Source organism: Mastomys coucha, unplaced genomic scaffold (genome assembly GCF_008632895.1).
Source record: "Mastomys coucha isolate ucsf_1 unplaced genomic scaffold, UCSF_Mcou_1 pScaffold1, whole genome shotgun sequence".
Lineage (NCBI taxonomy): Eukaryota > Metazoa > Chordata > Mammalia > Rodentia > Muridae > Mastomys > Mastomys coucha.
In genome coordinates, this window is record NW_022196891.1 from 70285640 (window position 1) to 70301196 (window position 15557).

At 39.9% G+C, this 15557-nt stretch overlaps 1 long non-coding RNA gene across 2 annotated transcripts in view; it reads left to right on the forward strand.

Annotated features, from left to right (window-relative positions):
• The first annotated feature begins 614 nt into the window (after positions 1–614).
• The window catches only part of LOC116071146, a 33013-nt gene continuing 18070 nt past the window's right edge, over positions 615–15557 (forward strand). For both annotated transcript variants that reach the window (XR_004110735.1, XR_004110732.1), the window contains exons 1-3: positions 615–725; positions 13354–13559; positions 14445–14517. This is a non-coding gene — a long non-coding RNA (uncharacterized LOC116071146). The remainder of the gene's footprint in view (positions 726–13353; positions 13560–14444; positions 14518–15557) is intronic.

Sequence of the window (15557 nt, forward strand, 5' to 3'; positions counted from 1 at the left end):
ACAGGAGACATACAGTGGAAGGACATGTCATATCTCTGAAGAGAAACTTCATATTATAAAATCCCCATCTTCCCAAGGATGTCAGTCATCAGTAACTTAATATATAGATTTAATAAAATTAGAACAAAATTGCCTAGCTTATCTTAATAGAAATGTGAAGTTAGTCATTGGGAATAAATATGTAAAAATAAAATAAAAAATATTAAGAAGGATTTATTTTTAGTAGAATCTAATATGTCTAAAGCCATTTGAACCAAATGGACGTAGTATCTGAACAGGGGTTGGCAACAGACTGCCCACAAAAATACAAATAAGAAATCAGAGGTAGATCCAGGTATTAGTGAAATGCGAAAATTCATTTTGATGAAGGAAATGAAGATTCAGCTAATAATTGATGCTGAAAATGTTGAAATGAAATATCAATTTTACAAAGAATATCAAACTAAAATTTGATCTTTAGATCTTCATACATAAGACAGGAAAATGCCAAAAAAAAAAAAAGGTTTAAAATTAAGGAATGAACCTGTAAGGTCTCAGTGTCACAGAGACTCTCCCAGGCAACACAGGAGCTTAGGAGACATGACGAGGTCTCAGTGTCACAGAGACTCTCCCAGGCAACACAGGAGCTAAGGAGACATGACAACTGTGCTTTGGGAAAGGTCAATACACACAATGAAAAACACCAGCTGGCAACGTGGAAGAATGCTTCCTCGCCCTTCTCTGTGGTAGGTAAACGTATGTATGTGTGGATCACCCGAAGAACTAATATCCTTGAAATACTGAAAATGATTATGTACACAGAAAAAGGAGAAGTGGTAAAGTTAAATGTGATAGGACAGTGCAGCAAACTAACGTCAGATGGTCAGCAGACGTCCTAAGGACACCCAATTTAACTTTAAAAAAATAATTGGTTAATTCTTCTCTCGTATGTTTTATCCTGACCCTAGTTTCTCCTCCCTCCGCTCTCCCAGTCCCTCATCCACATCCCCTCAAATCAAGGCTGGATGAGGTAACCCAGCAGAAGCCAAAGGGTCTCAAAAGCAAGCAAAAGAGTCAGAGACGGCTCCCGCCTTGCTCCCACCATGAGGAGTCACACAAGAATATCAAGCTACAAAATCTTAACGTATGTGCCCAGGACCTCGCTCAGACCTATACAGCCTGCCTAGGCTTGTCGATTCAGTCTTTGTGAGCCTGTATGAATGAATCCAGGTTAGTTGATTCTGTGGTGTTTCTTGTGGTGTCCTTGAGCCTTCTGGCTCCTGTAATCCTATTCTTCCTCCTCCCTGGGATTCCCCAAGCTCTGCCTAATGTGCGGCTGTGGGTCTTTGCCCAATTTAACTTTTAATAAAGAAATAGAATTTAAACACAATGATGTAACACGACTTTCCATGCTATTATATCAGTAAAAAAAAAAAAAAGCTGTTAGTATCTAGCTCTTCCTAGGTTAAGGGGAATAAGTAGTTTCATATATTTGTGCTGGGAGTGTAAATTTGTACAGTTGTATTGGAATTTAATTTGACAGTATTTATTAAAATTTTGATATGCTCAAGTTCCTTTTCTTAATTCTGCTTATAGAGATCTAATCTATAGTAATAAAACCAGATTATATTAGAAGATACATGTAAAGAACAACATTATCATGGCAAATGTTTGAAAAAGACCTCATGTGCTCATCAACAAGGAATTCTTAAACGTGGCTAAATATGCTGCAATCATATTAAAAATAATGGGCTAGGTCTACAAGTACCTTTCAAGAAAGACAGTGTAAAAGGAAGTCACAGATCTGTATGGGGAAGATGGTTCTGAAGCAGATATTTCTCTTTCAGCAGGCAGAAAAGCAGACAGATATATAAAATGTTAATTTGTATACCTGCAAGATCACTTGGGGAATATTCTCTATTGAAAAAAAAAAGCTAGAGAGATGAGGACTGCATTTTACTTTACTGTAAATCTTTAAAATTGATTGGGACATGTCTGTTACTGTTGGATGCAGAGATGATCGGTTAGTTAAAATGTTTAAGGAGAGGGTTTAGTGTGTGAGCAGACAACGTAGCCTCTTGCCTGGTCCCTCGAGTAACTGAGAAGTAACAGTGGGAATGACTTTCTCTTCTTTCTCTACTTCTCCCCTCCTCCTCCTCCCTTCCCTTCTTCCTCCTCCTTCTGCATGTGTATACAAGTGGTGTGTGTGTGTGTGTGTGTCTTTACCTATGTAGATACATCTTGTATGTACATATACATTTGGAGGTACCAAGTTGAATACCTCAAATATTGTCTCAGTTCCTTTTGTTGCTGTCATAAAGCAACTTAAAGGCAAAAAGCATTTATTTTGGCTCCTGGCTCAAGGTATACTTCATCATGATGGGGAAGTTAAGGTAGCAGGGACGTAAGACTGCATCCACAGTCAGAAAAGAGAGTAACGAACGCTTGTGTTCAGCTTGTTTTCTCCATTTATACTGTCCAGAATATCAGCCCAGTGAAATGATGCCACCACTCATAGTAGGTCTTCCCATCTCAATTAGCCCAGCTGAGATAATCTTGCATAGTCATGGCCAGCATTCCCAGAATTCCATCTTCCAGGTGATTCCTGTCAGGTTGATAATTAACACCGACCTTCCTCAACACTTCTCCACTTGAACTTTTGAGGCAGGGTCTTTTGTTAAGCCGGGAGCAGATTATGTCTAATTAGCGTAGCCAGTCAAGGTGCTCCTGGGATCCTCTGTCTCTGTCTCCTGTGTGCTGGGATTACAGGCCACTACCAAGTTTTCCTGAACCTCTAGAAGGTTCTGGGTGACATCATGCATTTTGTCCACTGAGGCATGTAACCAGACCTTTGTGATTTTTCTTTGAGACCATGCATAGGACTTTGAGGTACAAGAATATAATTTCATAGCTACCCTACCAGGGCTGGGTTAGATTCTGCAAACAGTGACACTTGTTTCTCAACCCCTAGGACACTGGAGAGTGGGCACTGGATCATGGCAGCAGGGAAGTACTTCATCCCAGTGATCATGTTAGTCAAGTCAAACCACCTCACAGATAGGAGGAAAGAGGTCTCTGCTTGGGTGTGAATTTCATGAAAGTGTACTAAACTCTCAGAACTCCATTTACACTTGTAAATTGAACTGCAAAGGAGCCTGAGAAATACATCTGGGTCAGGCATCATTCCAACAAAGATGGAATGATGGAGAGTGAGTGGAGCAGTTACATGCCCCACTGTGGTGTTCGCTTTGTACTGGCTGATACTTTCTTTTTTCTTTTTTCTTTTTTTTTAACATTTTATATTTTATTAATAAGTTGTTGCAAATTTTAACAGTACAATATATAAAAGTCTATCATCTACATTTACTTTTTTTTATTTAGATATTTCTTTATTTACATGTAAATTTCTCCTTTCCCAGTTTCCCCTCCAAAAAACAAGCAAGCAAACAAACAAAACAACAAGAACAAACCCCTGTTGCCTCCCCCCTCCCCATGCCTGCCACCCCGCCCTCTCCCACTTATTGGCCCTGGCATTCCCCTACACTGGGGCACAGAACCTTCACAGGGCCGAGGTCCTCTCCTCCTATTGATGATCGAATTTGCAATCCTCTACTATACACATGCTGCCAGAACAATCAGTCCCACCATGTGTACTCCTTGGTTGGTGGTTGAGACCCTGGGAGCGCTGAGGGTACTAGTTAGTTCATACTGTTGTTCGTCCTAAGGGGCTGCAAACCCCTCAGCTCCATAGGTCCTTTCTCTAACTCCTTCATTGGGGACTGTGTACTCAGTTCAATGGATGGCTGGGAGCCTCTACATCTGTATTAGTCAGGTACTGTTAGAGCCTCTCAAGAGATAGCTATATTTAGGCTGGCTTGTCCTTCATTCAGTCTCTGCTCCATAGCTAATCTCTGCAACTCCTTCCGTGGGTATTTGGTTCCCCCTTTTAAGAAGGAATGAAATGTCTACCTTTTGGTCTTCCTTCTTCTTGAGTTTCTTGTGGTTACTGGCTGATACTTTCATGTGAGTTCATATCCACGTTATATTTTTAGTGAAAACAGGACATTAGTATGCACATTTCCCAATTTTAAAATAGGGAGAACACACACACACACACACACACACACACACACACACACGCACGCACGCGCACACGAGGGTTTGGGATTAATTAAAATATATTTAGTTTTTTTTTTTTTGAGAGGTGAAAGACTTACAGGTAGTTTTCTATGACTAATATATTTTGATTTAAAAACTTTACATTTTAGAAGAATTTCAAGTTTACAACAAAATAGAAAGTACCTAAGGTTCTCCTACATCCTTGCTATTGGTGTATATAATTCCTCCTCACTCTGTACATCTGCCACCTGAGTGGCACATTCATGGTATTTCATGAAGCCATTGCTATGTGAAGGACTGCTCTTGGTCTTGTATAGCCCATGTGTTTGCAAGATGACATATATTCACTACTAGGGTATCATATTGAGTAGTTTCTTTACCATAAAAAAGAATCACATGTTCTCATTCAGATTCTCACCTTCCATTGGGCAAACATTGATCTTTTTACAGTCTCCATAGTCTTATCTTTTTGAGAATTTCCAGAAAGCTTGGCATCATGTGGTACACAGCCTTGTCAAATTGGCTTCTTCTGCTTATTTGCATTTAAGCTTTATGTGTAATGCTCCGTCTTTGCTTTCAGCTCGACAAGATTTAGTGTCACCTAGGAGACTTACCTCTGGGTGTGTCTGTGATGGCTTCAGAAGGAGGTTAACTGAGGTGGGACTGCCAGTAACATGTTAGTGTGGTCGGTACCAGCTTCCTCTGGGTGGGAATCTCAGAAAGAATGAGAGAGGAGAAGAGGATAAAGCTTGATGAGCGCCAGCCTTCCTCTATTTCTGCTTCCTGCCTGAGGGTGCAATGTGACCAGTAGCCTCCTGTTCTCACCACCACACTTCCCCCATGAAGATGGAGATGATGGCCTAGAAGCCCTTCCTTTCTTTAATTTAATTTGCCACTTATTTGTCACAGCAGTAAGAAAATTAATGAACTTTATAAAAGTAGAGTAAATATCAACACTCAAAAAGATACAAAGTGAAGTCAGGTGTGGTGGTACATGGCTGTAGTCCCAGTGTCTGCGGAGGCTGAGGCGAATTGGCTGAGCTCCAGAGTTCAGGACAAACGAGGAAATTGGGAATAGCTTTGGCCCTTGCTCACTGTTTCTGTGTACAGCCCCATCGGTTAGGGCAGACACTTCAAGCAAGGTAGTGAAGAAGTAGTCAAGATACGTACTCCTATTATCTGCACTCTATTGACCGGTCAGAATTGAACATTGATAGCTTCTGGTGTGCTGAACTGAAAGTTGTCATCTCTTGCCTTCTCTTACAACACTGGAGTGTAGGAGAGTCAGTCTTGTGCCCTTTACCCATCTCTCTAAATTTCACTTTCTCTTTCCTCCCTTTCATGAGCTAGGCCAGTGGTTCTCAACCTTTCTAATGCTGTGACCCTTTAATGCAGTTCCTTATGTCGTGGCAACCCCCAACCATAAAATTACTTTAATTGCTACTTCATAATTATAAATTTGGTACTGTTATGAACTGTAATATAAATATCTGATATTTGACCCCCTGTGAAAGAGTTGTTAGTATCCCCCAACGGGTTGCTACCCACAGGTTGAGAACCACCATGTAGCTGAAAGCTCCACATCAGGAGATTTGAAGCAGAATTTGTTGTATAATTAAAGCCCTTACCTTTATTTTATTTTGTGTTAGAGTTTAGTAATTATGCAAAATAATGGGTTTTGTCATGGCATTTAAAGTATATAAAATACTTTGATAGAATATACTCCCTTAATTGCCTATAGTCAATTCCTTGATAATTCCCTTTCTGCTTTCTGCTATCTTATTTTTAGAGTTGAAATATGAGAGAAAAACCTGTGAAGTTGCACTTGTTATTCACTATGAATTTTAGATGCACCTTATCAGTATTTATATAAACATTGGTAAATTATATGTAAGTCCTACAATACATTTTGCATAGAATAGTTATAGAAATAAAAAAGAGGAAACGATTAGGTTAAAAATGAATACAAGAGAGTGTCAGTATTTTCTTGCTGACTTAACACAGGGCTGACTTTGTGGATGTGCCAGGTGTAGCTGTTGAAGGGCACCATTCATGGTGCTCAGTCCTTAAATATTGGGCATGGGTGGCTTTGAGTTTTTTGTGGTGTACTGGGCCTTGCTAATTGTGTAGCTCTTTCTGCCTGAACTTATCACCTTGTCCTTCTGCAAGATATGCTTGCTTCTTTTGGTAGATCTCCAACCAGATCGGTCTGTTCAGCTGCCTTGGTACATCCTTCAAAGCCTTTTCTGTGAGTTTGTATCCACACAGACTTACTCAGCTCTCCCCACTTCCCTCTTGATTATTTCAAACCTCAAGAACACAGGGTGACTTTCTCATCCCGAGCAAGTGGTCCACCTCATGACTTCGCTGTGGCATTAGCATTTCCTATACCCAAATGCAAGTCCTTTCACAATTGGAAAATCCCTACCTGTCTCGAAAACCAGCTTACATGTCCGTGTTGGCAGAGTGCTTCCTGGATTATACATGCTTTGAGAGCAGAGAGCTCTGTAGCTAATTACATTAATCAGTAATTTGTTTTCAAAATGTGGAACGCAGCTCTGTATTATATGTGTTAAACGAGTGTTTGCTGAATTATAGAGAAGAACATTAGAGCTCTTTTGTGCTGTGTTGTTTCTGTTGGGAAGAAACCCAACTAAAATCAGGACAAGACAAAGCTGGGGCCTACTGGCTCTTAGAGATAGATGGCTAAGAGGAAAGATGGATAGCAATGGCAGTGTGATGCCCTAAACCTGGTGTGGATGCTCCATCTTTGCTTTGTTCTGTTTCTCTCCTCATCCTTTCAGTCTTGGTTCTTCTGTGTATTGGAAACCTGTAATTCACAGTTTCAAAGTTTACATTTTTCTTTTAGGAAATCCAAATGGCCTAGTCAGTCTTGTTCAGATAGGGCTAGGTGCCTGTCTGGGGCCAAGCATTGAGCCCAGGTTTTTAACCTTTCGTAGGGCCAAGTGTGTGAAGAAGCAGGGAGAAGATATACAATTTTACAGATACAGGCACCTACATCTAGATTCTTGGGCATCTTTTGATTTCTTTTCCTCTTGACTTTTTTTCCCTCATATTCAGTTTTTACAATTTATTTTGAATTTCTTCCAGAAATACTACCAGTAAAATATTATCACACAATGTTTATTTTGCCTAGTTTGAATAGCACAAAATTAAATTCTTGAATTTTGTGATTTTAACGTCATTATTGATTCCTTTTTTTTAAAAATTATGAACATTTAGAACCTGAAATACTGGATACCGTGCAGTAGAGAGTCCTTGCTTAGCATGTGCAAGACCTTGCATTAAATCCCCAGCACTGCAAGAAAACAAGTAAAAATTGCATTTCCAAGTGAGAATGGATCTGGCTTAATGAAGACAGCTTGCACTGCAAGCCTCAAATCACCAAAACCAAGCAGGATCGCCTGGGAAATGCAGGAAAGCAATCTTCAGTATGCAACAGAGTAGACGTTAATATCGTCCCTGTTGAATTAGAGAGAAGACGACAAAACTACCCCTTGTCATGTGTAATTGGCAGTAAACAGCAACATTCAAATTAAAAGGTTTAGGATGTTTTGAGAAGCCTATCTAAATATAGGATTTATTATGTTTAAATGGGAGTGAGTGTAAAACGTGTTTCTCTCACTTGAAGAAAGCCACACACTTAACTCTCACTGTTGGAAGCCCCATCCTACATCTTAGGAAAATAATCGCATAGAAAAAATGTTTTCCTGCCAAAATTTTTAACTTATTTAATTTAGACTAACCATGGCTATCATTTTTTTACACAATCACTTTAGAAAACATTCTTTTTAAATTTTTATTTCTATATCAATGTGCATGGGTGTTTTGTGAGCATTTATGTCTGTGCCTAGTGCCTGTGGAGGCCAGACAGCTGTGAGCTACCACTCAGGTGCTGGGAATTGAACCTGGGTCCTCTTGGAGAACAACCTGTGCTCCTAACCACCAAGCTATGTTTCTAGCCCCTCATAATGAGTTTTTATACTTGAGAAATTTTCAAAAGAGTGAAACTTTCTCCCAAAGTAATTAAACCAATTTAAAAAATGTTTTCAGTTTTTAAGCAGGTTATTTCCTAATAGAAACTTATTTTGAACAGTGAAGTTGTTTTGAAAATTGTTTTATTTTCTACCATCAGATACATTTATACTGAATTGGGTGGAGGTGTTAGTCAAAGTTTACAAATTAAAGATTGATTTATTCTTTAACCGACGAGGAAAAAGCCTTCAGAGGAAGCATCAATATCTACATGAGATGAATTGATTAAATTCTTATCTTAATAATTGAGAGGGGTCCCACAAATTTGACTTACTTAGGAACTGCTAAGAGCCTGGATATTCTCAATAAATAGCTGCAAGGCAAAGCTATTAAAGTTTTCATGGCCCACAACAAACATAGTGGAATGAAGATGGTGTTTCAGAATTGATTAAAGAAAGCTGATTGTGGAGACCATGAGTCATTTCAAATTCTTTAATCATTTGGATGTGATGAAAATTATAACTTTGGCGTGTGGAGAACAACATCATTACTACCTTTGCTGAAAATACTTTCGGTTGTAATTTCCCCAAACGGTAAAATAAACTGACCAGTGCATCAGAAACATTTGAGTCTAACAAATGACAGAAGCCTCTTGATTTTTCAATAAGAAAATATGCTGATTATATTTCTACCAGGCAGTCATTAAACACTTACTGTTAGTCATTGACACTCACTGTTAGTCATCTAGGTGGTTGTTCTGATGTAAAAGTAAAATATAAAAGAAAGCAAGTATGCAGGCAGCCTCTCAGCCCCAAACACAGATTATACCCAGACTTTATTTCTATCTACATGAGTAGACTTAGACTCTTGAAATGATACCAAGAGAGGTAAGAGCAATTGTATGGATGTTGAATTTGATTTGTCAATTGTCAATTGAGCCTGTTTCAGCCCCGGTTTACTCAGTGACATGCTTTCTACACCAGCCTCAGGGACTTACCGGTAGGTGTTAAGAAATGAGAGACTTGGTTGGGTTATCTAAAACGATTTTTGAATAATTTTAAACCTAAATTATTTATAAAATATCAATATATGAAAAGCCAGGATGCAAAATATGCATTCATTTCAGAATAAAATATGTTCAGAATAAAATAAAACTGCTAAGACTTTCTATGTTTGTTGCATGGTATAGATCATGCTCCACTGAGGTATATACACTCACTCATGCGTGTGTGTGTGTGTGTGTGTGTGTGTGTGTGTGTGTGTGCGCATGCGTGCGAATGTGCTCTTGTGTTTGTGGCTCTGAGTTGGGTGTTCCAAAGTCAAAGCTGAAAGCATCTATGAGACAAGTTTATAGTCAAAGGGTAAGGTACCCAATGGGAAGCGAAGCTCATGGGAAGTTGTATAACTAAAGTTCCTAGAAAGGGGACACAGGGACAGGAGTTGACAGGAAAGGAAAATATACTCAATATCTACCTAATTGTATGTTGATCACTGATTCTGAGTTATATTTTGAGTTTGAGTGCACAAACTTTAAAAAAATGAGTATGCTGCTGGAGCCATTAGTCCCACCATGTGTGGCAGCATATGTATAGCAGAGAATGGCCTAGTTGGTCATCAATGGGAGGAGAGACCCTTGGTCCTGTGAAGGTTCTATGCCCCATTGTAGGTGAATGCTAGGGCCAGGAAGTGGGAGAGGGTGGGTTGGTGAGCAGGGGGAGGGGAGAGGGAACAGGGTTTTTTTTTTTTTTTTTCAGAGGGGAAACTGGGAAAGGAGATATTATTTGACATGTAAATCAAGAAAATATCTAATAAAAATAAATAAGAAAATAAAAAAATGAGTATGGTTACACACAGAGGTAGGACTTTGATTTTCACACAAAAGATTTATATAATTCCAAAGCTTTTGAGAAGAAGATGGTCTGACAGGCAGGGGTGGTGGGGTGGGCCTGAGCTGAAGGAAGGGAGCTTATTGTCATCTTAGGTCCTTTCTTATAGGAGACTAACTTTTGAGGGGATGTGTTAGAAGAGAGGTATGTAGAGGCAATTTAAGGAGGATTAAACCAGGACTTGTGGACTTTGAAAGCATGCTCAACCAGAAGCCAGATTTAGCTTTCTCTTTGAATCATTTTCTTTTCCATTGTTAGTAATTTTTTTCTACGTTTAATAGTATGGAGAAATATGGATATTTCAGAGAAAAATTTACATCCATTTTGGGGGCTCAGTCAAAAAAAGGGGAGAGGAATTCCCAAGACCGTCAGGTAGTGGAGATAGACTATCAGCCTCAGGGGACCAGGACTGGAGATGCCAAATTCACTTTTGCTTTCTTATGTGGAAATATTTTAAGGAGCCCTTTGTTTGGATGGGTTTGGAGAGATGAGAAGCGATATGTCTGGCAGAACCACCTTGGACCTTGGAAGAAGCCCTAGGAAGAAGTAGATAAAGAATGAAAGTTTGGTTTTTTTTAGGGAAAGGGACCTGGGTAATTACTTATTTCTTAATTCTTTTTATTCTCCTTTGCTCAGACAAAATCAGTAATTTAATGTCTCTTGAGACAGAGCTGATAAATGGGGCTTAGAATAGTGTCTGGCACCTAGTGAAATGAAGATGCCCATTGAATAAATGAATTAATGAAGTAATGACGATTGTAGAACCTCAGTCCTTGTAGCTCACATGTGGGGGAAACATACAAACATATTCCAACGGGATATATGTTATTATAGGCTAATGAAATATCACTTCATAATCATGTTATTTTACTTTTGAATGAGGGGTTAATAAATTATTCAGAGGTGGTGAGATTTTGAATGTAACAGTAGAATTCATTTTTTTTTCTGACTGGAGGATATTTGAGGAAAAAAATAAGATTAGCTGGACATGATTTCTTAAGACAAAGACTCAATATTGTGTGATCAATTTATGATGAGAATGTTGGCATCTAAGATGGAATGCTTAGATCATCCCTTAGGGCTCAGTTATGCATAGAGGATGACACAGCTCAACCACTAGGGTAATCAGCTATGGCTGCAGAACTTTCTGTAAGAAAGTCAGAGGAGAGAAAGGCACAGATATTCCGCAAATCTTTGCTGAAGTTCCCTGTAAATCTCAGGGGATTCTAGTTGTCAGAGAGGACATCTGACGTTTTTTGTCTGTGGTTTAGAAACAGAGACAGAGACAGATAGGTGAGGCCAGGGAAATGAAAAACAAGCGTTCTACTATAAAATAAGTTCAATTACAGCTTTGTGTGCAGCAGAAACCACAGAATAAGACGAAGACAGGTATCAAATAGAGCCAGGACCATGTGGGCTTCGCCCCAGGACTTTTTGCCCTAAAGAGAAGGCAGTTTGGGCTGTTTGGGGGTAAACTGGAGATGGGATGGAAGTTAGGTGTACATCTTAGATTGTCTTCTTTTATTTGTAGTTTGACATTTCAAGGGTTGGGGCTACTCAGACTCCAAATAAGCTGACCTTTTGAAGTAATCAACCATCTAGGAGAGACAATCAATGAAGATTCTTTTGTCCCTTTGGGTAGTGGAGATCAGTTTTCCCTGTTGGGGAAAGGTAGTGAGTGAGTCCTCTTCACCGCCTTGACTGAGGGAGAACACCCACTTTGGCACCCACAGGTAAGGGCAGCTTTCAAAGTTCCAGGGGTCACATTGGAGGAATGAACTTCTCTCAGAGGCCAGTAGGAGAGAGTGAGACACCGCCTGAATGAGGTTTCTTGAGCCTAAGAAAATTGGATAATAATAAAAATTCAAGAGAAGACAGAACATACATAATCATGTCTAGGGATTCTCAGAAAGAGGCGATGTAACTCTAGAGCTAGGGAACGGATCATGATTTTCACTTAATGTAAAAAAAGTTTCCAGGTGAATGAGGTCTGGAAAAAAGGTCAGATATGGTTCACCTGCGATTCAAACGTTACATATGACTGCAATGTGTCCCTCAAAATTCATACTTTGAAAACGTAACTCTCACTGTGGCTAGGTTGAGAGGTGGGGTCTTCCAGATAGTAAGTCACCAGGGTTTCTTTCCTCTTAAATGGTTGAATCTTGTCGCCATCATGAGAGGGCGCTTGTTTTCTTGATAGATTCAGGTCTCTTGACCTATGGCTTCCTAACCTCCAGAAATGAGAGAAACTTTTTTGTTTATAAATAAATTACCCACTTTGTGTTATTTAGTTGCACTGAAATCGGGCTAATATATACCGAGGACTCCAAAGCTTTGTTTTGAGCAGGTGTACAGGAACATGCTAAGGCTTGATCATCAATTCATCAAAGCAATATTGGTTAAACTGAGTCAGATTGTGTAATATTGGGAGAGGGTGGTTAAGGAAGTAGCGTCTAGATATGACCAGAAGGGGAACTAGTTCATTTCTTTTCCATGGATGAAAACTCTTCCTCTGTAAGTTAGAGCAGAAGAGGCAAATTCACATGTGGCTTCAAACTGTAGGGTCCAAGCGATAATGCCTGTACCATGCAGTAAACACAATGCTCTCATCATAGAATGTGAGTACTTCTACTCTCAATGGATTCAATGGATTCATTTGCTATTTTTTTTTTTTTTAATAAAGACCTTTGAGGCATTTTTTGTATTGAGAGACCCTGACTGTATGGACCCAGATTTTTAGGCTAAAAAGAGAGTGTCCAGAGAGAATAAATGCAGGTAATCAGCACTATTTATGGGGCTTTGTCATTGTGAGGCTTATTTCTCGCTGGGTATGTCACTGTTAATGTGAATGACTGCTTATTATTTCATCCATCACATGGACATAGCATAAATCACTAAGCCATCCATTTATGTAGTGAATATAAATCTTATTCAATAAACTCAGGTGAGCAAGAAATGTCACATCTCTATTTGCTTTAAATCAAATTAAGTAACTCTCTGGGCTTCCATCCTACAGGGTTGCTGGAAATTCTAATTTAGTCACCACTGGGACTTCCCACCCATTGTCCTCATTGTGGAAGGGTTCTGGGGAGTCTTACATTGATGCTCAAACGGCAGAGAGGTCCTGATGTGACCACTGTCCAGGCCTACATGGACCTTTGAAATCCATGTTTTAGCTGCTTTCACCAAATGGGTCACAGGTGTTTTGGTCCAGGTTGTGAGTTGTGAGGTCTGTTGTGGGGCACATGCACCTTAGAGCTGTTATTGCAGAGACGCTGCGTGTGCATCACAGGGCTGGCAGGATTCCTAATCCTCACTAGTTCTGCCAGCCTCTGCGCCTCTCTCAGCCTGGTATTCTCTTCATTCTCCCTAGATGCTTTTGTGTGGCCGGCTTTTTTAGCTTCCGCCACAATTTCTGCAAGAACTCAGAAGTCTGGAGGGCAAATATTCAAGAGGATTATCACTAAGGTTTCAGTGTCTGCTGTTGCACCCTTAAGAGAAAGCCACCAAATCTGTGTGCCTGGAATAGGGTGTACCCCAGCATATTCTAAAGGGACAGCCTGTAACTGCTAACTGAAGGTAACTATCACCCCACGTTTACTTAGGAGTCACATCTACTCAACAGGCAGTGTTGAGTACCTACTATGTGACAAGATGGAGACCAGGCACTGAAAACAAAACAGCAAACTTGGTAGCAGCTGATCACCACCCTGAAGCACTTTGTCATAGCGGACATACATGTATATACAACTGCCAATGATAACATAGTAGATTTTTGGAGGGGAACATTTAACTAGAGTGGAGGGGTGCAGAAATCAGCCCTAGAGGCTGTTTCATGAAAATTGAAACAGGACAGAAGTTAGCTGAGCCACAGTGAATAAAAGCATGCACACGTATTTTGAGCAGCCTGTGAGCCCTGGTTTAAGATGGAGAAATGAAGCAAAGGGGTAAAGCCATGCTTTGGTTACCTAGGAGCTTGTATTGTGCCCCAAAGTCCTCACTGTTAACAGGGTTGGCCTCTCTACTTCTCATTCCTTCTCATCTTTTCTTTCCATTTTAGCCCTACAATGACTGGGATAGTTCACACACTTAGCTTTCTGGCCTCCACTGGAGTTGGGAGGAGCCTTGAGAAAAAGTTCTGGGCTCTGGATAATGAGGAGATTTCTGTAGATGCTACTGCTTCATTTCCTCAGTCCTCTGCCTGGTGGTTCCAGCGGCTGGAAGTTATCAGCCGGGACAGCAGAGACGAAAGGCAGCAATCTCGTTCACTGATGGCTTAGTGAGGTCACTGTACCCAGGTTGAACTCCCTCTATGCCGACCGCTGATGGTGTGGCATGAATTGAGCTTCGAATCAAACTTTGTTAGCTTAAGTCATCTTGAATAAGTTACATGAAGATGAAAGCCAGTAACACTGGAGCCACCGAAATGTTTTAAGTGTGAGGGTTGATTGTTTTCTTTTTTAGAATGATTGCTCCCGCTGCTTGGTGAAAACTAGTATGGAAGGGGACAGATTGGCTGTGAGGACACCAATCAGAGGTGTGTTAGAAATCCAGGCTGGAGGTAAATGGGTCCAAAGCAGCAGTGTTAGATCTGAGAAGTGTTTACAAGGTGGTTGGGGTGGGTGAAGCTAATTGGAAGTAAGGGAGATGAAGCTGTTGAGAAAAGTTTTCGGTTTAAACCAACAGATAGAATAAGTATTTAATTTATTTTTAATTGTTTATCCATTAAAACAATACTGGGATTAAAAAAATCCCCAATCTTCTTAATATTTTGAGTTCTAAAATGGGAGATGGAATGAGTTCTCCCAAGGTTTTCCAATCCAACTATAGGGATTTGGAGCACTGGAAATGCCTTAAATCTATAACATAAATGCTTCAGAGTTGGTAGGGTCAGGATAAGGTTGATTCTATTCCTTTTGGAAGACCTTGGGGGAGAATCTGTTTTATTCTTTATCTAGAAGCTAGGGCATGCCTGTGTTCTGTTACTTGTGGCCCTATTTTTCCACTGTAGAGTCACGAGCATAGATTTTTTTCTCTTTCCTCTGATCTCTTGCTTTTTAAAAAATAACTATTCTTGTTATTACATTGAATTCATCTGCACATTCCCAGAGAGTCTTTTTTTTAATCTCTAGATCCTCCCTATACCTGGGAAATCCCTTTTCTGTATTAAGGTAGAATATTCACGTTTCAGGTGTTAGGACAGAGACCACAACTTAATTCATACATTGTTCCTACAAGAAGATATAGCTAAGACCTTAAAGGAAAATAATGTTGAAAACTAGACAGTGTTAGCCTGGGGTGTGACCAGCTCACGTCCTGTTGATATAGGAATGGATAGATTATGTTCATGGATATGGAGTAACAGTAGTTCTAGCATTGTCATAGCTAAACTGCTACTCCAGATGCTCCAGTCTCACCCCTGTTCACTACCCTGTTGTAGTTAACTCCAGGGGTTATTCCAAAGAAGCTGGCTCAGGAAATATAGGATGCATACTGATGAGATCCCTAATATAATCAGATGGTGCTACCTCTAGAGTTTGCCCTGAGGATTCCCTCTGTTCAGCTCATGGGTCATAA